This window comes from Thamnophis sirtalis, unplaced genomic scaffold (assembly GCF_051295495.1).
Source record: "Thamnophis sirtalis isolate CommonGarterSnake01/CBP01778 unplaced genomic scaffold, rThaSir2_p1.2 scaffold_4, whole genome shotgun sequence".
Classification (NCBI taxonomy): Eukaryota; Metazoa; Chordata; class Lepidosauria; order Squamata; family Natricidae; genus Thamnophis; species Thamnophis sirtalis.
Window position 1 is genome coordinate 124,906,297 of NW_028261384.1, and position 27,896 is coordinate 124,934,192.

Below are 27,896 nucleotides of genomic sequence, written 5' to 3' on the forward strand. Positions count from 1 at the left end.
CCATTCTTTATTCTACTGTACAGCAGAGGTGGTAATCAGTAAGTTTTGACCAGTTCTGGAGAAAAGGTAGCAGGAGTTTTGAGTAGTTTGGAGAACCAGTAAATACAACCGCTGACTGGTCCCGTTTCAATCTATTCTCTGCCTCCGGAGTCCTAGCTGATCGAGAGGGAATGGAGATGTTACAGTATTCTTCCACTGCCATGCCCAATAAGGCATGCCCACAGAACTGGTAGTAAAAATTTTTGAATCCCATCACTGTTCTACAAGTTCTTATACTTAATCAGTTTAATTCTCGATTATACTTAGCTTGCAAAAAAAACTTTTCAAGAGGGTTAAAAAAACAACCCACCTCAGTTACTTCTCCAGTTTTAGACTGGAGGCTTCAATTCATTGCAACAGAGCTTAAGATACCCTCCAATCTTCTGACATATTGATCTAATATCATATTGGTTTCTCAAAAGCGACCTTCTTTTTATTAATATCTAACATCTTAAACCTGTCTATATTCCTTGCTGAGTGCTTATAATTTTTTATGCATGAAGTTTGGAAAGGGGGAGGGGAGTATGATGGGGCTCCCAGTGGGGGAAGAGGAGAAAGGGAAGGGGGGCACAGCGGGCAAGGAGATGCCGGATAGCCCCCTTGTGTGGAGCTGGGCCAAGAGGTGAGACCAAGGTGAGCCAAGCCTGGTGTTGGAGTGAGCAGGACTCGGTGGACAAGAGTCGGAAGTTGCCACCACTTGGCTCGCCTCGGTCTCGCCTCTCAGCCCGGCTCCGCGCAAGGTGCTCTGTCCAGAGACTCCTCGCCCACTGTGCCCCCCTTCCCTTTCTCCTCTCCCCCCTGTCCTGCTTCCCTTCCCCTTTCCTCCTCCTCCTCCTCCTCCTCCTCCTCCTCCTCCTCCTCCTCCTCCTCCTCCTCCTCCTCCTCTCCCCTTTCTTCGCTGGCTGCAACTGAGCGAGGAGGCACCACGGGGCCAGGCCTCTCGCACCCACGTCCAGTCCGCTGGAGCTCGCCGCACCGGGAGAGTAATGAGACCCCATTTTCCCGTGGAGCCTGGCACCACTTGAGTGGGGAGGACAAGGAGGAGGAGAAGAGCGGTGAGGCCTTGTGCCGGCTGGCCAGCCAAATAGATGACCATTCCGACACACAGTCGAGATCATTTTGCAAAACAACAGAATTATCTGTAGAATTGAATAATTTTACATCATCGGCAAAAAAGAATGCAATTGCTTATGAGTTGATCACATAAATCATTGCTATAGAGCAAAAAGTGTGGGACCTAATACGCAGCCTTGTGGAACACCATTGTTAACTGATGCAGGATTAGATAGCAAGTTCAAAAGGGGATCACATGACCCTGGGATATTGCAATCGTCATGAATGTGAGTCAATTGTCAATCATCAGAATCTAAATTACAGGATCCTGGGGATGCTGCAACAATCATCAGTGTAAAACCTTTTTCAAGTCACCTTTTTCATGGCTGTTGTAACTTTGAATGGTCACTAGGTGTCACTAACTGTTGAAACTCGAGAACTATCTGAATAGGGGTACTGAGCTGAACTAAGGCACATAAATCTTAATTCAGTTAAGAATGAAGCCATTTTAAGAATAAACTCTCAGAAAGGATTGAAGAGTCTTCTATCTTTTTGACACTTTTTCTCGTATTCTGCAATGCTTTTTAGCATGGCTCTTTGGTAAGCCAGGGGATGGTATTTCAATCTACATCCAGACTATTCCATGTGCTGTAATGAGCTTGTATTGTTAGAATATTCATGACTGGGAGAGACATGGTAACAAAGTCAGCCAATGAATAAGCAGAGCAACTAAATCAGCCAATGGGAGCTTAAAGAGATCTCCTGATTGGTTACCTGTTTGACAGCTGGCATATATAAAGAGCTGTCAAACAGGGCTCAGCTGTTGCCAGTTAGCTGAGGCACGGATATTGTGAAGTGCTGCATTTGGCAACCTGTTAGCATTAAAAACTGTTAGCATTTTGAAGTCCTGGCTAGCCTCCATTTGTCCGCCCACGTTCTCCCTAGCTAGAACACTACGAATGAACAGAACAGAGGTTTCCCATCTGACAGCTCCTTAAATACCCCACTGTCAGACGGCTTAGCAAATCAGCATCCAGGGCGGCTCCCTCCTCTGGCACAGAGGTGAATATGTAACATGGGGGGAGAGGCCTACCCTCCTGCTTGTTTGTAGGAAGGAAGGATCAGGAATGGGGGGAGGGCTTCCTTTGTTGATAGGAAGGAAGCATCAGAAAGGGGGGGGAGAGGTCTATCTTCCTGCTTGGTGGAAGGATGGAAGGATCAGGAATGGGTAGTGGAAAAGAGGACTACCTTCCTGTTTGGTGGTAGGAAGGAAGAATCAGGAATGGAATGGGAGAGGCCTTCCTTCCTGCTTACCCATCAAATTTAGGGTTCTTGATAGAACCAGACATTCCACTGATTAAGTCCTTTCTCTTGTTAATATTCTGAAAATAGAGAGATGTAGACTGCACTTTGTTGGATCACTGCCTTATATCTCACCTTTTCAGAGGGTTACATTCCTCCTCTCCATTCTTTTGGGTTTCTTTCTGTCTAAAAAAAATTCAAATGACCAGCTGTCTTCAAGGAGTATAAATCCTTCCCTTCCCCACCATCCAGTCAGAGCTAAAGAAGCTTCTTGGATGGGAAGCGAAATGTCTTCAAAGAAAAAACGAAAAAGTCCAATTTCATCTTGAAAAAATACCTTTGGGACAACCATGACCTGGATGACTGAGAATCTCCATAGATGTATGAGTAGCCAAGAACAGCTGAAAGGAAGGAAAAAATAACAGTGCTCCAATTTACCCCAAAGGAGAGCAGTCTGGAGCTAGGCCCCTCACCCCATTTCTGCAACTCCAAATGATCACAATGGATGACCTCGGTTGCAGATAGCAATCTTCTCAAATCCCTGAGGCTGTGATGGTGAACCTATGGCATTTGTGCCACAGGCGGCACATGGAGCCCTCTCTGCGGACACACGAGCCGTCAACCCAGCTCAGCTTCACTGCGCATGCACGGGCGACCCCCCCATGCATGTGCCTCCCACCGGCCAGCTGATTTTCGGGTCTCTGCCGTGCATGTGGGAGATGCACACACATGCATGGGGGGGGGTGTCGCCCATGCATTTGTGCCCCGTTTTTGGTTCCAGGAGTCTTCAAGGAGGCCTGCTAGCCCAAAATATGGCATGGGGGGAATCATGCACAGATGCATGGCGGAGAGCACGTGGGAGGCAGCATGCACATGTGCAAGGGCACTGGGGGGGTATTGCATGCGCAGTGCCTTATGTGTGTGGGCACGCGAGGACAAAAAGTTTAGCCATCATTGCCCTGATGGAAAATTTTGCTGAAACATAATGACAAGAGAAGCAATAAACATCCTCATCTTGAACACCCATTACAAACTAGGCCATAATTAAGGCTTATTCTCTATAAATTGTGTGGTGGCCTATGCAGGGTGAGGATGACAGGATTGGCAGTCCCACAATATGATAGGTTGAGATTGGCTGATCTGAAGGCTAAGCTCAATTCCTGTGCTACCGTAAAGATATAGGGGTTGCCATGCTGCAGAAAAGACACAAGGAGGCAACCAAACATCAGGAAATGACATAGAAACTTTATTTGCATGGACACATGTAGGGTTTAAAGACACTATCAAAGCTGTCGCAGGGGATATTTTAAAGGCTGAAGAAATCATCAAGCTGCACTTGGTGATATAAAGGGGAAACAGATCAATCAGGAAGGCTATAGATTGACTTGGAGAAAACTGATATTGCTAAGCTCAGTCTGAGCACGTACAGGTGTGGGAGAGGAGAACACATGAGGGAAGGTTGTTAAGGCGCTGTAGAAAAGGACCTTTGGTTCCACCACATTTCTTCCCTTCTTTCAAGTGTGGGTAATGTAGTGGACTGGAAGGCCCCTTGAGCAAGTGACACGGATTTTCCTGATCTCACTTATCCCTTGGTACTTGCAAAAAATTGTCCTGCGGTGGTTACTCTTGATGCAGATGGTGATCGGGAACAGGGTTTTGCTGGTCCGGTTGCCGTCCAGTTTCTTTCCTTTGGAGTTGCAGATGGCGGTCAGCCGTTGACTGCTGGCATGGATGAAGGTGTTGCTCCGTTGACATTTCAAGCCCTTGCGACGCATCATTCGGTTGCAGTAGTTGTGGTCATCCTGAAGATCCGTTTTGGGGTTGTCCACATGTCTACTGAGAAATTCTCTGTAGGATGAAGCTTCTTTGCAGAGGAAGAAGGAAGTAGCTGGGAGACAGAGCAGGAGAAAGAGAGCCCAAAAGCAGTAGGCCTTAAGAAGCATGGCTCAGTCCTGAGACAGTAGCTGCAAAATACAAAATAAGAAAATAAGATAAGAAATAATACAGAGTCGTGGTGGGTTAGGATGCAGTACTGCAGGCAAACTCTGCCCACAGCCTGGAGTTTGATCCTGACGGGCTCAAGGTTAATTCAGACTTCCAACCTTCAACGGTCAGTAAAATGAAGACCCAGAATTTTGAGGGCAACATGCTGTAAACTGCCCAGAGAGTGTTGTAAAGCATTATGGAGTGCTATATAAATTTGCTAATATATTGCTAATCCCCAGCTAAAATATACCTCTTACTCAGAAAGCAAATTGATATTGTCTGTACAGAAGTATGTAGTTGTTGTGTTGAGAAAGTATCACTTAACTAAGATTCCCCTGTTCTCGACATGTAACTTCTGTTCACCCTCTCTGCTTTTTATTTATTTGGTAGAAGTCTATCCTGCCTCCCAGTGGTGCAATTCAGGCATCACGTCCCATTTTTGATGCTCTGCACATTTCCGCACACACGCTCACATTTGCGAAACGGTAGCCAAGGTAAATTGGTTTCACCCCTACTACCTCCCTTGATTTTATTTAAGGGTTTTTCACTTTTCATTCAAGAGATCAAGTAGGCATAAACAATACCCTTTTCTCCCAATTACTCCAGTAACAACTATTGAGATGTTAAGGTTCAAGCTATGTCCCAAAAAATGCTAGGTAATTCCTGGAAGCCTGGCGCTCTGACAAATCGGCCATCAATAGACACAGAGACATAAATAACATCTACATAAAATGCTGAGAGACAAGAGGCCCTAAATCATCCATTGAGCTTCTGTGGCTGAGGGGACCAGAATTGGATCCTCCATGTGCCAGTCCAGTATCCTAACCATAATAGATCACACTGGTTTTTTTTATAATGTTACTCTATTAAAATATTTTTTTCAAAAGCTAAAGCAGTCTGCCTAAGAAGACACTCTCCAGTTGTGTTGAAATATAATTCCTTATAACATTGTCTGCATAAAAATTATCTCAGAAATCACCAACAGACTATTATAATCACATGGAATCAGCATAGCACAGAAACCAACCAAAGCCCTCCAAAACATCCTAAGTCAATCAAAAGTCCCCAACAGCTCCAGAAGAAGAAGAAGAAAAACAGGAGTCATTTACATAGAGTGTAAGGCTGCAACAGGCACCACTTAGGAGAGATAGACAGATAGAAGACTAGCACAACACATCCCTAAATGCCAATTAGCAGCCAGAAGAACTGATTAAAACTTTAATTTCATGACACGTGGAGAGGTTGAGAGGGATAATATCAATACAGCCACCCCGCAAATAACCTTAGACTTATAAGACAATACTGTGGGAATTCAGCAGAGTGATGACATGAGAGAGAAAAACTATCAGTGTGTCTAATGATTTTGGTGTGCAATGCCCCCTAGTGGCATCAAATGAATGCAGTTGAAACAGTTTGTTTCATAGGATGTGAGGGGTCTGCAAATATTGTCTCAGCCCTACTTCTGGCCTGTGCTAAAGTTTACCTCTTTTAGAAAAAACAAATCTAGACATAGCTTTGCCTTAATTCAAGCCAACCTAAACCAGTTCAGGTACTGATATAGACCAAAGCATATTTTATCTATAAGCCCTCTAGGTTTCCTTCTTTAGCTCTACAACTTTTTGTTTCCCTGCTTATCCCATTCATAAGTGTTCTTCCAGACTTGTTCATCCTTCTCTTCCATCAGCTATAAATACCCACCTATTTTTGTTACATAACCTTAATTTGCTATAGAAACTGCTAAGCACAGGTGGATCTAAGATTCAAAACGTCTAGGGACTGCAGCAAACCTTGGTTTTGTAGTGACTACATCCTGAAGCCCCTTTGGCACACTCTAAATCAGGGGTGTCAAACTCAAGGCCTGGGGGCCGAATCCGGGCCATGGGCTTCCCTGGAAACAGCAAAATACTGTCTGGAGCTCAGGAAGGCCATGTGCCATGTGGCAGAGGGTTGCAGGAGACTGTTGCAGCCGAAAATGGAGCTTGAAAGCCCATTTTGTCTGGCAAAGCACTCAGGCCACCATAGGCGCCTCCAACATGAGTGATGGCCCATCCTGGCCATGCCCACTCCCCCCCCCCCCCCCGAGGTCATACCTAACCATCAATGAAATTGAATTTGACACCCCTGCTCAAAATTAATGTATGGGTGTTCTCCTTCCCAGCTTATCATTTTTGAAGCAATAGTACAGTAATCAGAAGAGGAAGAAAGGAGAAAAGGAAATCTGGGTGGCCAATCTTCAAACAACCAGGAGGAAGCAGCAAAACTGTGAGATGTTCAGTATTTCTTTGGTGCCATTTAGTGGCTACTTGGAATTTGGCCATCCAGATCTTTTAGACCTAAAACATATTGATTTTTGAAGAATCAAGGATAAGCAAAAGTTGGAAAGCTAGCTGGTTTGCTATGCCAAAAGAGGGTTCAGAAATCACTTTGTATTTATTATTATTTATTAGAACGTCCCGAGGCCACTGGATTCTCTTGATGTATAAAACTGAAATAAAAAATGTAAGAAAATGTAAAACCACTCAGACAGCCCCAGCTAAGAACAATACAGATAGTTCTCAACTTACCATAGTTCACTTAACAACCATTTGAAGTTACAATGGCACTGAAAAAAGTGACTTAGAACTATTTTTCACACTTACAACTGTTTTGGCATCCCCATGGTCATATGATCAAAATTCAGATGCTTGGCAACTGACTCATATTTATGATGTTTGCAGTGTCCCAGAGGCATGTGGTCCCTTTTTGTGACCTTCTAAGAAGCAAAGTCAATAAGGAAACCAGATTCACTTAACAACCACATTACCAGGTTAACAACTGCAGTGATTCACTTACCAACTGTGGCAAGAAAGGTTGTTAAATGAGGCAAAATTCACTTAACAATTATCTGACTTTGCAACAGAAATATTAGTCTCAATCATAGTCACATGTCGAGGACTACCTGTACAAATCAAGCCAAACAGTGCTTCTCCCCACCCCAAACAAAAGACCATAGCAACAACAATGCAACAACTCCAGGCCTGGGATCCAAAATAGGGTTTAAGAGCTTTCCAGATCCCTAGGAGGTGCCATCCATATCTGTGAAGGGATGCTAGTCCAGAGGGTGTGAGCTGCAAAAGAGAAGGCTCACTTACTTGATCCCAGAAGATGATGATGTTTCATAGAGAAGAGCTAAAGTGTCCTCACTCTGGAACATACCTGGTACTCCTTCCTCCTCCAATTGTCTCCAGCACAACAACCCTTTGAGATGAGTTGGGCTGACAGAGAGTGACTGGCCCAAGGTCACCCAACTGGCTTTCATGGCCAAGGCTAGCCTTGAACTCACAGTCTCCTGATTTCTAGTCTGGTACCTTCACCACTAATTCAAACTGGAAATGACTGGAGATAAGATATCTTTTAACTATCCAGACCCTGAACCGTATAGTGCTTTATAAGTAATAACTAGCACCTTGAAGTTAAAATTCTTCAAGTTGAATAGGATCTAAGAAGCTTCTCTAGCTGAACTGTGCATCATAAATTCCTAAACATCATATTTCCATGCCTTTAAATACCATGTTTTCAGTTACCATATGCAAATTCAGTCACCTCCTAGTGTTATTTTATTAACAGATGCTAGCTATTTGGTTAAATAGCTCTCTCATGAAGTTACAGTCAGAGTCAGAATAGAGAGCTGGGAGGGACCTTAGAGGCCTTCTAGTCCAACCCCCTGATCAATCAGGAGACCCTATACCATTTCAGACAAGTGGCTGTCCAGTCTTTTCTTTAAAACTCCCAGTGATGACACACCCACAACTTCTGAAGACAAGTTGTTAATTGTTTGGTTAATTGTTCTCACTGTTAGGAAGTTTCCCCTTAATTCCAAGTTGATTCTCTCCTTGATTTGTTTCCATTCATTGTTTCTTGTCTTGCCTTCTGGTGCTTTTGGGGAAAAGTTGACAACCCCTCCCCTTCTTTGTGGCAGTCCCTCAAATATTGGAATACAGCTATCATGTCACCCCTAGTCCTTCTTTTATCTAGACAAGCTAAACCCAAATCCTGCAACCATTCTTCATGTTTTATTCTCCAGGCTTTTAATCATCTTAGTTTCTCTTCTCTGAGTTTTTGTCCATTCATTCATTACATTCATTGCTTTCATAAGCTGTCCATTCCTGTAATAGTGTAACCTCTCTAGAACTGTTCCACGTGGAAACTCACCCAATTTTTCAATTTTCCCCCTTTCAGGCTCCCTTCAAGAAGAATCCAAGATTCAGAGAATGGAAGATATCAGGCGGAGCCCTTTTCTCTTCTCAAACTGACTGTTACATACTGCAATTCTGTGGTTGTATGGAGAGGTTTTTACATCCTTTTTTGATATTCCATAGTTTTGTAATCTTGTGTGTGGCAATCTTCTTGAGGAAAATATCTGCTGAACTATACCACGGAGGATAGATGAGCCCAGTGAAAATATTTCAACTCACACAGAGACACACAAGTATATACACAATCTAAATCATCCTTAGAATTTAACCTCTAAACCTTGTATTGTTAGAGCTACCAACTTTAAGCAAAATGTGTTTAGAATTAACTGCTTTCCTTTGTCAAATAAGGTAATAATTTGCACTTGCAGTTAACCATAGCAAAAAGGTTTCTAGCTTCATATTTTTTTATGATGTTCTAAAACTTTGCTTCATCTAATTCTCAGATCATGGGTAAAAAAATAAGCTTAATTTGTCCATAGCTGCATTGATGCTGAAGGAATACTCCTATTCCAATACACTCCAAAAGTATGTTCAAAGTGGTCAAATTCTATCAACTCAAAACCTTATAGAAAAATCACCAATGACAGTGATTTCATTGCAGGGTGGGTCAGGGAGCCTCCATGGTAATAGTAACATTCATGTCAGTTTTGTTTTTCTGCTGATTTGAGAAAATTATGTAGCAGAGGCTAAAACATGTGAAGAACAGTTGCAGGAACTGAGTATGTCTAGTTTAGTGAAAAGAAGGACTAAGGGTGACTTGATAGCAGTGTTCTCAGGAGTTGCCACAAAGGAAATGGAGTCAACCTATTCTCCAAAGCACCTGAGGGTACAACAAGAAGCAATGGATGGAAACTAACCAAGGAGAAAAGCAACCTAGAACTAAGAAAAAAAATCCTGGCAGTTAGAACAATTAAATAAGTGGAACAGCTTGCCTCTAGAAGTTGTGGATACACCAACACTGAAAATTTTTAAGAAGAGATTGGACAACTATTTGTATGAAATGGTATAGGCTGTCCTGCCAGAGCAGGAGGTTGCATTAAAGCTAGAAGACCTCCAAAGTCCCTTCCAACTCTACTAGTCCTATTCTACTTATTCTATCCTTTCTATTCTATTATACTCTATTCTACACATGTACAATTCATATTGCATTTTTTTAAAGTACTAATAATAGCATTTGAAAGTAAAATATTAATTTCATTTTCAAAAGTAGAAAGGAATATAATGGTACCATATTTACTTTCTTTTTACAATATTAGGAACTGAAATGTCAAGACTATGCAAATCTCTATAATTCAATCAATAAGCAACTCATTAAAACTGCACTCCTATATGGAATCATATTGTCTGATCTTCTCCAGTGATAAGGAGCTATTTTGGAAGTGGAGAGCTGACCAATTTCAATTAGCTCATGTTAAAATTTTGCACTGGAATGTCCTTTTAACATCCAGAACGTCTTGCCCATTAATATTCTACACCCAACACCCTACTTGTTCCAACATCTTGGGCAAATGCCAGATATGAGGGCATGAATTAGATCAGGCTACTGCTACCCATCCCCATAAAGCAGAAGCCAACATCTTATTTGCCAGAGGGCCTTTTTGAGTTGCTGCCAAAATAAAAATTTAACCAACCAGAAAAAGAATATTATTTATCTTTATAGCTGTGCAGGATTTGGATTCAAAAGAGAAAATTTGATGGTTGAATGGTGTGATGACCCATGTAGCTTCCATCAGCACCTCATTAGCTCCAATTTTAATAAATTGTTGACAAGTGTTGCATGGCTGCCCTATATACTACAAAACCTCTTTTCCTTTTGAATCTAGATAACTGTACAGTCTGTTTGAATACTCTGGGGAGTAAATGCATATGTTATCAGTAATGTGTGAAAAACTGGCATTGTATAGGAAATCTATAAAATGTATGGTGTTTTAGGCAAAATGTGGAATGTCTATGTTTTTAATATGCTATATACATTTCTTAAGCATTGTATATAATACCTAGATGTTATGCACAATGACAAAAACTATTTAGGCAATGTATGACAAGAGAGTCATGAAAAGGGTTAAGCTTAAGATTAGAGTTGGAGTTAGGGTAGCCCTTTATTGAAAAGACATATATGAAAATGAAAGACAAAATGCAAAATAAATTACAGGAGTTTCTTATTAAAAAGAGAGAGAGAAAGACTAATATTGATCTACGTATTGCAACAAGGAAGGCTAGATGTGATAGCAATGTCTAGGGGAGCCATATAACTGTGTTCAATATCTCAGGGGATGCCACAAAGGAGAGGGAGTCAAGCTATTCTCGAAAGCACAAGAAGGTAGAACAAGAAGCAATGGGTGGAAAAAATCAAGGAGAGAAGCAACTTAGAACTCAGGAGAAATTTCCTGAAAGTTAGAACAATTAATCAGTGAAACAACTTGCTTCCAGAAATTGTGAATACTCCAACACTGGACATTTTTAAGAAGATGTTGGATAACAATTTGTCTGAAGTGGTGTAGGGTTTCCTGCCTAAGCAGGAGGTTGGACTAGAAGACCTCTAAGGTCCCTTCCAACTGTTATTCTATTGTATTCTAGACTGACATTTTAGTGGCAGAATTTTATCCTTTGCTTGCTGGGTTCCCTTTTGGCATTGCATAAAATGCCTAGGGTGTTAAGCATTTCATACTTTGATGTCTCAATTTTTGGCATTCTATAGATTTCCTAGGCATTCTGTGAAATGCTTAATTTCCACACATTGACAGTTACATACATATTATATTGAATTCACTTCATTTCAATTCATTTTTGTCCTGACCCAACTTGGGGTGTCTATCAGAGACCAAAGTTTGACTAATTAATATCTGCATTTTTAAACTGCAATGAAGTCATATAAGAAATGATGTCTGCTGTTTGGAGAAATAACAGGTCTTTCACAGTGAACCTATCAAGAAAAATAGATTGTGGAAACACAAATCATCTAATATGTGTCAACTGTGTAATAGAAGCCAAGGCTATCAGAGGAATGAAGCACTGAAGGAAATGTCCTAATTGCCATTATTTCTCCTCTAGCTCCTTGTGGGTGAGTAACAGACGCCTACTTCACCTCAGCTAGTGTTGTAATTTTCTTCTGTTTGAACACAGAAACCACAATAGCTTTCATTAAGACACACAGGTGGAAGGGGAAGTTCTCCCTGGATGTGGGGCCCCTGAGTTACAAAAGTCTAGCCAACCAAAGGATAACAGGGAAGAGAAACATACATTTTGAGTCCTCATCAATTAAAATGTTGCACTTCTTATTACCACAGCAATAGACTGAATAGTAATGAAGGCCTCCTCCTTCCCCAAGGACAAACAGACAATGAAATAGTGGTCTTTTCTTCTTTTATCTTTACCACAGGATAATATCAAACTAAGACAGCCTCCAGGATAAAATTGAAACCTTCAATTGAAAAACCAATTCAGCCATGAAAGAAAACTCAAAACCAACATCTCATAAAACCAGATGAAGCCTACTTAGGTGACTGCAAATAATGCAATCAAAATGATGCTCTTTGTTGATGGAAACAAGGAAGACTACTGATCTGAATATTATTTCTATGTTCAAAAATAAAACCCAGGCATTTATACTGATGTTCAATATCTTTTTATTTAGTTTCTCTGAATTGCTGTTTCCATTTCTTTCAGGACTCTCTTTTGTCCTTATTCCCTTGGAATTGTTTCCTTCTTCCATGTTCAATGCCAGCTTCAATTTGTGAGGTAAAAATGGCTAGAGCTAATCAATCATAGCTACTTGAAAATACCGTTTCAGAATTCTTACGAGAAATGGCAATGAAGAGTGTTTTCCAACTTCCAACATAGTGGTTGTGTTTTGTTTTGTTTTTACAAAAATAAGAGCAAACATTTTGTTTCTATTTTATCTGCAGGTAGAAAAAGGGGGAAACATTTACTTCCTGGTTTCCATTCATTCCTCTCACCCACTAAGTATCAGGCCTAATAAAGTATAATGAGAAGGGAATTGGAGGGAACTGAGGGAAGAAGGAATTGTGCTGACTGGAAGCTTGAGCAGAAGTTCTTGGGCCCATAGCCAGTCTTATATTTGAAGCTTTTAAATAACCAGGCTTGAGGCAGCAGTAACGGTTTTCACAGCTTTATTCAATGCAGGTCTGGTAACTAGGAGGATTCAGAACATGGACAGCTCCTGGCCAACTGACAGCTCTTTATATACGGAACTGTCAGTTGGTCAGCCAATAGATGCTCGCCACGTCTAGCTCCAGCTGGCTGGTGCATCGCAGCCAATCAGCTTGCAGCTGCTCCGGCCCCTCCCGTCGGCTGGCACGGGAGGACTTAACAGAAGCCTATGAAATAAGTTGATAATGTAGCCCCACTGAGCCTCCGACATGGGTCAAGGGGTGGGATTCAAAAAGTTTAGCAACCGGTTCTATGCCTGGTTGCTGGGTGGGTGTGGCTATGGTGGGCATGGCCTACTCGGCCTCCTCCAACATGGCGGACAAGGACATTTTCACCCTCCCCAGGCTCCAGATGCTTTAGTCAAGCCTCCAGGAGGGCGAAAATGGCATCCCCTGGGCTTTGGAGGTCCTCCGGAGGTCGGAAACAGGCCCGTTTCCAGACTTCTGGAACTTCCAGGCCAGGGTAAGCAAGGCCAGTGTGGGCATGGCCAGCTTGACACCATTGTGTTGGGGGTGCCTATGGTGGCCTAAGTTCTCTGCCAGCGAAAATGGGCTCCTGAGCTCCGTTTTCAGCTGGGCGGCCCCCTTTTCCTTGTCAAAGGCACCAGGGGCCATCCTTCACTACTTCCAGGGTGGCTCTTTGGGATTTAATTTAACTGCAAACCAACTATTGGGTAGCCAGAGCAAAACTTGATTGACTGATTGATTGATTGATTGATTGATTATGTGTCATCAAGTCAGTGCTGACTCTTAGCAATCACATAGATACACTTTGTTCAGGATTATTTATGTCCAGCCTGGCCCTTCATGGTTGGGTATACATCATCATTATTAATTTAGGTTGCTGCCTATCTTGTTCCTGGTCCTTCTTATCTTCTCTTTCCTTAGACTGGCCAAGAGAGAAAGGATTTTGCCAAATGTATCCCAATTATGATAATTTGAGCCTATTCATTTATTTTAGGCCTTGTGTGAGAACTCTGCTATTTACCAAATATGCGAACGGTCAGAATGCTAATCTAGCATCATGTGGAGAATTAAGATTAAAAAATAACGAAGATGGAATCTCTTTTACAGGTTCCCGAGAAATCCACTATATAGTATTTAGGGAATGGATTTCAAAAAATTGATTTTAGGAATCGATAGCTTTAGGAGTATCACCTTCTTACACATGTGTGAATCAGTTAAAGTCTAGTTCAAGAGGTGTTCTTTGTGCATTCTTTGTGATTTTGAGAAGGCCTCAGTACACTTCTCTCTTCCTGGCCATGTTTCTATCTCAGAAGAGAAAACATTTTCATCTGTTTGTCTAGTTTAATGAAAAGAAGGACTAGGGGAGACATGATAGCAGTATTCCAATATCTCGGGGGCTACCACAAAGAAGACGGAGCCAAACTATTCTCCAAAGCACTTGAGGGTAGGACAAGAAACAATGGGTGGAAACTAATCAAGGAGAGAAACAGCTTGAACTGAGGATAAATTTTCTGACACTTAGAACAATTAATCATTGGAACAACCTACCTCCAGAAGTTGTCAATGTTCCAAGATTGGGAGTTTTTAAGAAGATGTTGGATAACCATTTGTCTGAAATGGTACAGGGTTTCCTGCCTAAGCAGGGGTTGGACTAGAAGACCTTCAAGGTCCCTTCCAATTCTGTTATTCTATTCTATGTGTTTTTACTTTTGAATTTAAACAACACTTTTAATGTAGGTAATATTTTTTTTAAGAAAATGATTTTTTTCCTCTACAATAGATCACTGGAAATGATGAAGGTAAGATTATGTGTATATATGAAGGAAAAATATGCCAGCATGGGGTTAAAGAGAGGAAGCTTGGGTCACTATTAAATAAGACATAAAATGCAGAGCCATTTTAATAGAAAATAGTATTGGGGAAAAGGTGCAAGTTGCCTCCAATAGAGCAAATGGGATTAAAAATTTAAGTGAGGAAAGGATTTGGTATGAAACTAAAAGGAAGGAACATTGAAAGGAATATCATTCCAAAGGTGTTTTTTTTTTTTCCAAAAGGCAGTTGAACTTTGGTTTTCCTTGAAGAGGTTTTGCTTCTCATCCAAGAAGCTTCTTATGGTAGTTTTTGGTTTTTGGTGGGTTTTTAGTTCTACAGAGCAGAAGAAGCTTCTTGGATGAGAAGCACCTTTGAAACAATCATGAGTGACCTACATAGATATACAGTTATGTGTGTCAGAAGGAATATTTGTATGGAAATAACCATGATCTGTTAAAAACGGATTTGAAATATGTGTTATAAAAGGTAATGTCCAAAAGAAAAACAGATGAGATAAGTTGAGAAAGTGGAAAATATATACACACATATATACATATACATATACACATACACATACACATACATAAACATATACATATAAATACACATATACACATATACACATATACACATATACACATATACACATATACACATATACACATATACACATATACACATATACACATATACACATATACACATATACACATATACACATATACACATATACACATATACACATATACACATACACACATACACACATACACACATACACATATACACATATACACACACATACGCATGGATAGATAGATAGATAGATAGATAGATAGATAGATAGATAGATAGATAGATAGATAGATAGATAGATAGATAGATAGATAGATACACACACACACAAACACACACATATATAGTATGGATGGTTACAGGTAGTCCTCGACTTACAACACTTCATTTAGTGACCATTCAAAATTACAGTGGCACTGAAAAAGTGACTTATGACCATTTTTCACACTTATGACCGATGCAGTATCCCTGTGGCCGTGTGATTGACTTTTGAATGCTGGACAACCTACTCTTATGTGTGACAGTTGCTGTGTCCTGGGGACAATGTGATCCCCTTTTGGGATCTTCTGACCAGTAAAGACAATGGGGAAGCCACACTCACATGGTACTAATTTAACAGCTGCAGTAATTCAGCGAAATCTGAATCCAAAGTAGAAATAGGGATGGAGAAAGCATTTGGGCAGGAGCCCTCCCTAATAAAAGGCAAGGGGGAAGAGCTCCATTATGACTTGCAAGATTCTGCTAAACAAGTATGGCAATTTTGGGCTAAATCATGGTCATAAGTCAAGGATTACCTATATATTATATGTACCTGTGTGGATGCATGTGGCTCACGTTGTTTCTGTTCTTTCGGTAACTGAATGGAAAAAATAGAAATCAAGCTTTTTATACAAAATGGTTAACTTCTGAGAAAACTGAGCCTATGAATATATCGCCTATGTTTTATCCACCATTCCTGAAAAATTATTCTATTGCTATAGTTAGCCAGGTTGTAAATGCAGGAAACTTTGAACAATGAAATAAAACTAATTCTTCACTGAAGCGAGGAATATTCTCCAATCTTCTATTCATTTTTAGGATCTCCACAGAAATGATGATGTCCCAATTCTCCAACCACAGAAGTTTGACTGTTGATTTCTTTCCGTGTATTTCTGGGAGATGATGAAGAAACAGCTTTGAAATCCACTTTTACAGGAGATAAAGCAACTGTATTCTTACACAAGTGTTTAGGCTTTTGCAATAATGCCAGGTAAAAACAACTGAAAGAAAATAATCTTACACCAGACAGTCCTTCAGTCATATGGACCCTATATTTAAATTTTATTTATTCCTAAGGTGATAATGTCAAAATTAAGGACATGTGAATTGTCATACCTTGACACTTGTTTGTTATTTAGCCCCTATTGGATACTGATGGGCCAGGACTTGTTCAGTGTTTTAAAACAACCACACAAAAAATAGGGAGGAGGGGGGTTGAGAAAAAGATCCTATCCCTCTTTTCCTAGTTTTTTCCTCCACTGGGGATTTTTAGGTTTCTAGATCTATCCCATCTTAATTGATTGCTTGATCTGCTACATCACATTGGCTCTCCTTACTCAATAAAACTGTGTTAAAGTAGTGCCAAAATATGAAGTTTAAATATGGGGCATACTGCAGGAGCTGTGAAAAATTTCCTTGAGAGGGTTTGTTCATTCACAAAATAGCTTCTGTACTAAGTGTGTTTTGTTCTTAAATGTCCATTTAATGGAAGGCAGAGAAAGTGGCTTTCTATTATGTCTGAAAATCTTTCCACATTTTCTATCACCAAGCAATGATTCAAAAAATGTATATGTGCATGTTAAACATATCTGACTGATAGGTATCATTTTAAAGCTTTTGAATTGGTCAGGGGAATATTAATAAACTCAAAGGCAGGACCCTCTGTCTGCCTGTCTGCCTGTCTTTCATCTATCTATCTATCTATCTATCTATCTATCTATCTATCTATCTATCTATCTATCTATCTATCTATCTTGTCATCTATCTTCAGTCTCTCTCTCTCTCTCTCTCTCCCTCCCTCCCTCCCTCCCTCTCTCTCCACCTTTCCCTCTCCCCCTCCCTCTCTAGTACCTATCTATAGCAGGGGTGTCAAACTCCCTTGGGGGGGGCATGGCCAGGGTGGCCATAGCTAGCTCAACATAATTCATGTTGGGGCACTTGTGATGGCCCGAGTGCTTTGCCAATGAAAATGGAGTTTGAAAGGGCAATTTATGGCCCTGCAGACCAGATATAAGCACTCTGTAGGTGAGATCTGGCCCCCGGGCCTTGAGTTTGACACCCCTGTGAAAGGGCCAAGGCAGCTGCATGCTGCCCCTCCAAACTCCATCTTCAGCTGTGATGGCCTCCTGCAAGCTTCTGCCAGCAAGAACGGAGCTTGGTGGGCCGCTAAATGCCCTTTCCGAAATCCATTTGCACTGGCAAAGCATTTCAAATTCAAAAGCTTTAAAATGATACCTATCAGTCAGAGATGTTTATCATGCACACATTTTTTTTAAAATCATTTCTTGGTGATGGAAAATGTGGAAGAATCCTCAGAGATGACATAAGGTGACCAGACGTCCCGCTTTTGGCAGGACAGTCCCAATTTCTAACAATTTGGCCCGGGGCTTTTTTAAAAAGTCCCGATTTTGGCTTCATGTTGAAAGCACAGTGGATTTGCTGACACTCTGTCTAACCCCTCTCTATGTCTCAGTACTTTCATTGAAGATATTAAAATGTGAAAGCAAGAAAACAGACCCCCCCCCCCGCCCCTTTTACTTCCTTTTATAAGAAAAGATGACCCAGTACGATAGAGCTCCAGGAAATACTTTGGCTAGAGAAGTAGCAACTGTTCCTTCCTGGATTTCCCAGAGGGGAGGGGCACGGAGATTGGAGGTCAGCTCGTATGGGAAAAATGGTGGTGCGCGAGGAGTTCCTCATCACTATCAAGGTTTCTTTGAAAAATATTTCCCTGGGACTAATTTCACCATTTTAATTTGCTCAGTTCTTTGTATTAACATCTACATAATCCTGGATTGACTTGGAGTGCTTCTTAAAGGCAAGCACAGAGAAATAGTCACTGAAATGTATCATTTTAAAGGTCAGAAAGAACAGCAAACCCTTCTCAGAGTCAAAATTATAGCATAAGGAAAGAAGAAGAAACGTTTCCAAATCTTTGATGGAAATGGCACCAAACTGAGCAGTAAAAGGCACCGAAATGGAGCTGTGCACTTCACAAAGTTGTTCAGGGGTTCTTTTAAGCATGGGGGGGGGGGGAACCCTGGTCCTTTCATTCCTCATAGCAACTGAGGAAAGGCACAGGAAAAAGGGGACATTTTCCTTCTGCCTTTCCCTCTTGCTAAATATTTTTAAAGAAAAGTTTAGAGTTTTAAAATGTAAAATGTAAAAAAAGATTTTTCCCTTTTTAATATAAATGATGATAGTCTATAACGATTAATAGGTGTGAACAGAATTATATGTTATTTATCACAGCAAGATGAAAAGTAGGGATGATTAAACTGATTGCCTTATTCAAAGAAAAGAATATATCTATTTTAGTTTCCATGTGGAAACCACTTTTAAATTTTATGCTTGTGGTGGAAAAAATGAAATTGTCATTTTGGTTTTCCTGATTAGATAGTTTGTTGTTATAGAATTGGGTAGTATATATTATTGTGTAAAAGTAAAAAGTTGAGGTTGTAATGTTATTATCTTCTACTGTGCTAAAAAAGAGTCAGAAGTCAATGCCTCCCCCCCCCTTTTCCCCTTCTACCACACTTTCTCCTTTTTCCCTTTTTCCACTCTTAATTTCCCCTTATTTTCATTTTTTGTCTTTTATATTCTGATAAACTAATAAAAATAATTAAGCAGGCGAGAAAGATGAAAAGTAAATGTGATTAAAGTTCACTTTTCATCTTCTTCCACCATCAGTGCCTTTCCCTCTCACTTTGGCCTTTTCTAGTGGAGCAAAAATAATATTTCTGTCAAAGCTTCCTTCCCAGGGGAGAACTCCCAGAATGCCAAGAGATGGGCATTAAAGCCAACCCAAAAAAGGAAGACCCTATCCCAGAAATCTTGCTTCAAGCCGAATTTCCCCCCATTTCCCTCATTACACTAAAAAAAACTTTTCCGTGTTTTCCTAATAAATGAGAGCCTTTTGGTGTAGTGGTGAAAGGGCTGGCCTACACACAAAGGGAAGATGAGTTCGAGTCCTGCTTTTGGGCCAGTCGTTCTCTCTCAACCCAACCCACCTCACAGGGTTGTTGTTATGTGGAAAATATTAAAAGGAAGATTAGGTTTGTTTTCCGCCTTTCAGTTATTTGTAAAAATAAGACAGGTGGGATAAAAATCTAATAAATAATAAAAATAAAAATGAACCATAGACCATTTATTCTATCAGAACATCTTATTCCTAATCAATTCAATTGGATTATTCCTTCATGAGGATTGAAGGTAGCATTAACTAAAAAGTCCTGATTTTTTTTAATTTTTAATCAAGAAACACACCACCACCACCCCCGGTCAATGGTGTCCCTCTTTACCAATGTTAAAATCTGGTCACCTTAAGATGACAAAAAGCTACTTTCTCCGTCTTCCATTAAATGGACTTTTAAGAACTAAACACACTTAGTACAGAAGCTATTTTGTGAATGAACAAACCCTCTCAAAGAAATTTTTCACAGCTGGCACTACTTTGGCACTACTTTAACCCAGTTTTATTGAGTAGGGAGAGACAATATGATGTAGCGGATCAAGCAATCAATTAAGATTGGATAGATCTCGAAACCTATAGATCCCTGGAGGAGGAAAAAATGGGGAAAGAGGGGTAGGATCCTTTTTCTCATTTTCCCCCTTTTGTGGTTGTTTTAAAACACTGGATAAGCCTTGGCCCACCAGTATCCAACAGGGGCTAAGTAACAAACAAGTGTCATGGCATGGCAATTCACATGTCCTTAATTTTGACATTACCACGTTAGGCATTTAGGAACCTGCCTATGTCATCTTAAATCCTTGAAAGAAAAATAAAATAAAATTTAACTTTAAAATACAAAATAAAATTTAAAAATAGGGTCCTGGTGTAAAATTATTTTCTCTTAGTTGTTCTTACTTGGCATTATTTCAAAAGCCTACCTGAGTAGTTAAATACTTGTGTAATAGTACAGTTGCTTTATCGCCTGTAAAAGTAGATTTCAAAGCTGTTTCTTCATCGTCTTCCTGAAATACACGGAAAGAATTCAACATTCAAAGCTTTAGTGGTTGAAGAATTGGGACATCACCATTTCTGAGGAGACCCTTAAAATTAACAGAAGGTTGGAGAATATTCCTCACTTCAGTGAATAATTAGTTTTATTTCATGGCTCAAAGTTTCTTGCATATGCAACCTGGCTAACTACAGCAATGGAATAATTTCTCAGGTATGGTGGATAAAACATAGGTGATAAATTCATAACCTCAGTTTTCTAGGAAGTTAACCATTTTGTATAAAAGGCTCAATTTCTATTCTTTCAACTCAGTCACCCAAAGAACAGAAGCAAAGTGAGCCACCTGTGGCCACACAGGTACATATAATATATAGGTAGTCCTCAACTTATGGCCAAAAATTTATCTTGGTAAGTGAGAAATTTCTTAAGTGAGTTTTTCCCCATTTCATGACCTTACTTGCCATACTTATTAAGCAAATCTGTTAAATTAGTACCATGGTTGTTAAGTGAGTGTGCTTTGCTGATCAAAAGGTCCCAAAAGGGGATCACATCATCCCCGGGACGCAGCAACTGTCACACATATGAGTCTGTTGTCCAGCATTGAAATGTCAATCAATGCGGCCACGGGGATGCTGCAATGGTCCTAAGTGTGAAAAAGGTCATAAGTCATTTTTTCAGTGCCATTGTAATTTTGAATGGTCATTAAATGAATTGTTATAAGTCAATGACTACCTATAATCATACATACTACACACAGACACACACACAGAGACACAGTATCTTTTCCCAAAGTTCTAACGGTAGGCATGACGTCTTTGTCAACTGTTATTTTTTGGACGTTACATTTTATAACACCTATTTCAAATCCACTTTTAACAGATCATGGTTCTTTCCATACAAATATTCCTTCCAACATGCATAGCTAAATATCTATGTAGGTCATGATTGTCTCAAAGGTGTTTTTTTTCAAAAGGCAACTGGACTTTGCTTTTCCTTGAAGACGTTTCGCTTCTCTTCCAAGAAGCTTCTTCTGTTCTGTAGAACTTAAAACCTAAAACCTAAACCCACCAAAAGAACTTAAGAATCTTCTTAGATGAGAAGCAAAACCTCTTCAAGGAAAAGCAAAGTCCATTTCCTTTTTGGGAAAAAAACAAAAAACCTTTTGAATGATATTATTTACAATGTTCCTTCTTTTTAGTTTCATATCAAATCATTGAATCACTTGAATTTATAATCCCATTCGCTCTACTGGAGGTGACTTGTACCTTCTTCCCAAACAATATTTTCTATCAAAATGGCTCTGCATTTTATATCTCATTTAATAGTGACCCAAACTTCCTCTCTTTAACCCCATGCTCTCAAATTTTCCTCCATATGTACAGATTACACATTATCTTACCTTCGTGCTTTTCAGTAATCTATTGTAAAGGAAAAAAAATCATGTTTTCAAAAAAAATTACGTATATTAAAAATGTACAAGTCCTTGACTTACAACAATCCACTTAGTGATGGTTCAAAAAAAGTGACATGACCATATTTGACACTTGCGACCTTTGCAGCCTCTCCATGGTCACATGATCAGAATTCAGACACTTGGCAACTGAATCATATTTAGGACAGTTGTCAGTGTCCCAGGGTCACATGATCACATTTTGTACTAACCACAATGATTCCATTAACAACTGTGGCAAGAAAAGTCAAAACTGAATTAGCAAATGTCTCACTTAGTAACAGAACATTTGGGTTCAATTGTGGTTGTAAATCGAGAACTACCTTTATATGGCTGTCCATATTACAAAAAATAATACAAAAAATAATCTAGCTAATATCTAACATACAAGTAAAAGAATGCACGAAGTTTGAATTGCTTATACTTTATCAATTCCTCTCTGATCACATTAGCTCTTTTAATAAGTTGCCTTTATATTCTGATTTCACCTTCCCCTTTCTCCTTCTTTTTTGGAAACAAGCATTGTCTATATTTAAATGAAAAAGCGAATGGAATAGAATAACAGAATTGGGAGGAGGGCTTCTTGGAAGGCCTCTAGTTCAAACCCTGTTTAGGCAGGAAACCCTATGCCATTTCAAACAAATGATTATCCAATTTCTTCTTAAAAACTCCCAGTGTTGGAGCATTGACAACTTCTGGGCAAGTTTTTCCACTGATTAATTGTTCTAACTGTCATGAAAATTCTTCTTAGTTTTCGGTTGCTTCTCTCCTTGATTAGTTTCCACCCATTGCTTCTTGTTCTACCCTCTGGTGCCTTGGAGAATAGTTTGACTCCCTTTTCTTTGTGGCAGCCCTGAGATATTGGAACATTGCTATCATGTCTCCCCTAGTTCTTCTTATCATCAAACTAGACAAACAAATGAAAATGTTTTCTCTTCTGAGATAGAAACATGGCTAGGAAGAGAGAAATGTACTGAAGCCTTCCCAAAATCACAAAGAATGCACAAAGAACATATCTTGAACTACATCTTGACTGATTTACATATGTGTAAGAATGTGATACTCCTAAAGCTAACGATTACTAAACTCAAATTTTTGAAACACATTCCCTAAATACTGTATAGTGGCCTTCTCGACATCCTGTAAAAAGAGACATCATCTTCCCTATTTTTTAATCTTAATTATCCACATTATTCTAAATTAGCATTCTGACCATTCGCATATTATGTAAATAGCAGAGTTCTCACGTAAGGCCTAAAATAAACAAATAGGCTCAAAATATCATAATTGGGATACATTCGGCAAAATCGTTTTTTTCTTGGCCAGTCTATGGGACTGGGAATGGTGGAAGGAAAGTGAAGATAAGAAGAACCAGGCGCAAGATAGGAAGCAGCCTAAATTAATAATGGTGATGCAGCAGTGAAATTCATTTTTTTTTAATACTGGTTCTGTGGGCCTGGCTGGGGGGGTGGGGGTGGGATATTCCATTCCCTTCCCACTCTGGGGCCAGCTAGAGGTGGTATTTTCCGATTCTACTTAAATTTTCGCTATTGGTTCTCCAGAACCTGTCAGAACTTGCTAAATTTCACCCCTGTGGTTATGGTACACCCAGCCGTGAAGAGCCAGGCTGGGTACAAATTATCCTGGAGAAAGTCCATCTGTGTGATTGCTAAGAGTCAGCACTGACTTAAAGACACATAATCAATCAATCAATCAAGATTTCCTCTGGCTATCCAATAGTGGGTTTGCAGTTAAATTAAACCCATCCATGGTGGGATTTCAATTAAATTTCAACTTTAAATTTTTAAAGTTGCATTTTTTCCTTGTCCTAACAGAATAACAGATGGAAGGCATCTTGGAGGTCTTCTATTCCAACTTCCTGCTCATGCAGGAAACACTATGATATTTCAGGCAAAGGGTTGTCCAATCTCTTTTTTAAAACTTCCAGTATTCTAGAAAAAAGTTTTTCCACTGATTAATTGTTCTAAATGTCAGGAAATTTCTCCTTAGTTCTAGGTTGGTTCTCTCCTGAATTCTTTCTCATTCACAACCTACTTTGCTTCATAGTTCCATCAAGCAACAAGTTCCTTCCCTCCCATTGATGTAACTCCATACCATTTAGAACAGAAATCTTTTCACTTCCTTCCAAATGGCCCTTTCCCTTATATTCACTTTCCATTCCTTCCATTGGACTAAGGAGATATTTCCTGACAGTTAGAACAATTAAACAGTGGAACGACTTGCCTCCAGAAGCCTTCCACCTCTGTTTTTCTATTATTAATCTAGCCTTGAATGTTTTTATACAAGATTTATACTTGCCCCCTGGCAATCATACTATTTTTATTCTAGGGTTTTTTTTCCCCTTCCTGTCCCTTTTCCCTATGTCAATATCCCCGTTTAATATTATGTCGAGGCTGTCATCAGCCTTGTGGGGGCTTTGTAGCAACTGCAGGTATCTGCTCAGGTTAATTCTACCTATTTCTGCAATCAATGTTATTTCCTCATTGTGGTTTTGGGGCCACACAGCTACAATTGAAACCTAACCATCCCACGTTCACAAGATACCTGTATACCATATTTAGTATAGGATTATTTCCCCCCACACACTTTAAACCCACCCCCAATTCAACTGAGCTCTATATAAGCATTTTAATGGCACCTGGAAAATCAGAAGCTATTTCTGAAGGAAGTGGTAACTATCACTCAAGACAGGATTACAATTGGGTAAGTTAAAGATTACTTTCAAACCACAGCCTGTAACTTACTTTATTTGTTTGTTTGTTTGTTTGTTTGTTTGTTTGTTTGTTCGTTCGTTCATTCATTCATTCATTCATTCATTCATTCATTCATTCATTCATTCATTTATTTATTTATTCCCTCGGGAATCTGAAATTAATTTCACCACAGGTAAATTACAGCCTCAACCTACACCGCCAATTGAGCCCAAACTATATGTTGTTAAGTGAGACATTTGTTAAGTGAGTTTTGCCTCATTTAACAACCTTCCTTGCCACAGTTGTTAATTGAATCACTGCTAACTTAGTAAAATGGTTGTTAAGGGAATCTGGTTTCCCTATTGACTTTGTCAGGTCGCAAATGGGGACCCTCAGGACACTGCAACTTTCATAAATATGAGTCAGTTGCCAAGCGTCCAAATTTTGGTCACGTGACCACGGGAATGGTGCAATGTTTGTAAGCGTGAAAAATGGTCACTTTTTTCAGTGTTGTTGTAACTTTGAATGGGCACTAAACAAACTGTTATAAGTCAGGCCTGGGGACAAGGATAGGCGCCCCTCCCGAATGATTGGATTTGTAGGATTTATTATAATTTATAATAAATGATTATAAATGATGAATGATGAATGTATGTTGCTTATTACTTTTATTATATGTGTCTACGTCATTGTTTGTGTTCCCCCTCCCTGATTTTATGTGAGCCGCCCTGAGTCCCCTCAGGGAAAAGGGCGGCCTACAAATGTTAATAAAAAATCTAAAAAAAAAAAAAAATAATAAGTCAAGGACTACCTGCATTTCATCTTAATTCCAGATACTACTAGATATTAGCAGAGAGGTATAGAATCTCTCTGAAGTTATCTGGCAGTCATCCAGATTTTTACATCCAGATGTGGTAACTTTAAATATGGAAAATCTGAGTCCTCTTACTTACTTGATAAATTTGCAGTGAGAAATTAAAGGATATTGATTATTCAATATGAAATCTGTAATTATACCCTTTCTGATATTTTGATCTTTTATTTATTCCAAATTGTTTTAAGTTGACTAGAATTGCAAATTGCATGGAGAAGCCCTAAAACTTCATAAGTAAATGGAGCTACACTTACAGGGCAAGCTATTGCATATAAAAAGGGAACAAGACCCACATTCCTTTACACTGATGATACAATCTAGTTGGGTAATGAAACATTTGCATGCATACAGCCAAGCTTAAGAAACACCCAGAATTCCACAGCCTTGAACTGCAGATAGTTTTTTTTTTCTCTTTCTTTACCTTTATGTAAAAGTATACCAAAATAAGACTAGGCTTAACCAGTATAAGTTTAACAGAGTGGTTCCTTTACATCAGGAATATTTTGCATTTGAACAAAAAATATATCACAATGTATTTTAATGCATCATTGAAACATATAGTTCTGTTGCTTTTATTTTTATTTTCTACAAAGATATTGTTATGTGAGCAGTGTGGAACCAGAGTTACAAATAAAACAATACTCTTTTAGTACAAATAAATCAATACTCTTCATATTTAGCGCAATTAACAATCATATGAACTTTAAGTAGTAATACACATATTTTGTTGAATTATAAATTATTCTATATTTCAATACTATTTTATGCCAATATCCATATTCTTGATTTTACTATAGATAAAATACCACTAATCATATTTATTATGTTTAACAGACTTATATAGTTCTAATAGTAATACACAGATTTATATTGAATAATCTTCCCTTGTTCCCCTTTCTAATTTTTAGTTATGCCACTTTTATATTTTAAAAATATCCTCTTTTTAATCACATTTTAAAACAAATAAAACAATATACATCTCTTGTTATATTTAACAAGTTATATCATTCTAATAATAATAGACATGTTTTGTAGAATTATGATCTTTCCTTATTATCATGTTCCATAGTTCAATGTTATTTTCATACCAAATTCTACCTTTCATTCTTTTTACTACACATAAAATGTTGATAATCATATTTGTTAATTTTAACAAATGTATATAGTCATACTAATAATGCACATATTTATATTAAGTTATAATCTTCAATCTTTTGCTTATTCAATATTTCTAACATATAGTTCCTTAAAATGAGGAGACATACTCTCATATTTATGCTTATAGTTTCTTAGTTCTGCTTTTCTTCCTCATCCTTCCTTCCCCTTCCCTTTCTTGTCTTCCCTCTGGTCCTCTTCTGCAGATCCCGATTTCCCATCATGGCCATCTTCAGATTGCTTCTCCAGCTGGTTATCCTTTTTGGGGTTCTGCTGCTGCACTCCGGAGAAGCTGCAAGTTACGAAAGTTTTGCAAACAGCCACATTGATTATCCCAAAACTGGAGCCAATAATACGAATTACTATTGTAACTTGATGATGCAGAGAAGGGGCCTGAGTCGAAGGAGGTGCAAACCCAGCAACACTTTTATCAATGCTCCTGCCAACAATGTCATAGCAGTTTGCCAAGGCGCCGGAACTCCCTATCGACGGAATTTGGTCGACAGCAAGGCAAGTTTCGCAGTGACCCACTGTAGAAGCACTGGAAGATTCCCAAATTCCAATTACAGGGGACGTACCATGAACAAGAGGGTCCGCCTGGCCTGTGTCCGGAGGTTGCCCGTTCACTTTGAACGGCTTTTGTAACAGGTAGTGTACAACACACACCTGCAGAAGTCGAAGGATGCGATGATCATGGCCTCTGAGTCCTGCCTTGCTACTGCTCTTTCTGCGATGAACCTATTAGTGCACTTCAACCAGCTTAGCAATTGTTTCTTTTTTTGCCTCACCCAGCAAAGTCAACAGAGCATAGGATCAAGCTGAGGAACTAGGGATCCCATCTCAAATATTTCTTTCCCTTCTTCTCTCCTGCGCTTTCCAGCTGAATTTTTTCACAACATAGTTTAAAAATCTTCTTCACTAGGATATGAGCTAGATTGTTGCTTGGGCAGATCATTTCAGTAAGGTGACCAGATTTTCAGATTGGAAAAGAGGGACACCCTTGACCGGGGGGGGGGGGAGGGGGGCTTGATTAAAAAAACTTTTTTTGTCAAAAGGTCACCCCAGGACACTGAAACCAGAATAAATACGAATCTGTTGCCAAACAAAATTTTGATCACGTGACCATGAGGATGCTGCAACGGTCGCTAAGTGTGAAAAATGGTCGCAACGGTCGCTAAGTGTGAAAAATGGTCATCAGTCACTTTTTTCAATGCCATTGTAACTTTGGTCACTAAATGTTTTCCCCCTCCTCGAGACTCCTCACTTCTTCCTTCATTCCTCTTGCTTATCTACCTTCACCTTATCTGTCTTCTGCTCTTTCCCTCTCTTCCTTCCTTCCTCCCTC

The 27,896-nt window shown here is 39.5% G+C and overlaps 1 pseudogene; it reads right to left on the reverse strand.

Moving 5' to 3' along the window:
- Nucleotides 1-3,833: 3,833 nt before the first annotated feature.
- LOC106545904 (ribonuclease pseudogene) lies at nucleotides 3,834-4,337 on the reverse strand (annotated as a pseudogene).
- Between the last annotated feature and the right edge of the window lie 23,559 nt (nucleotides 4,338-27,896).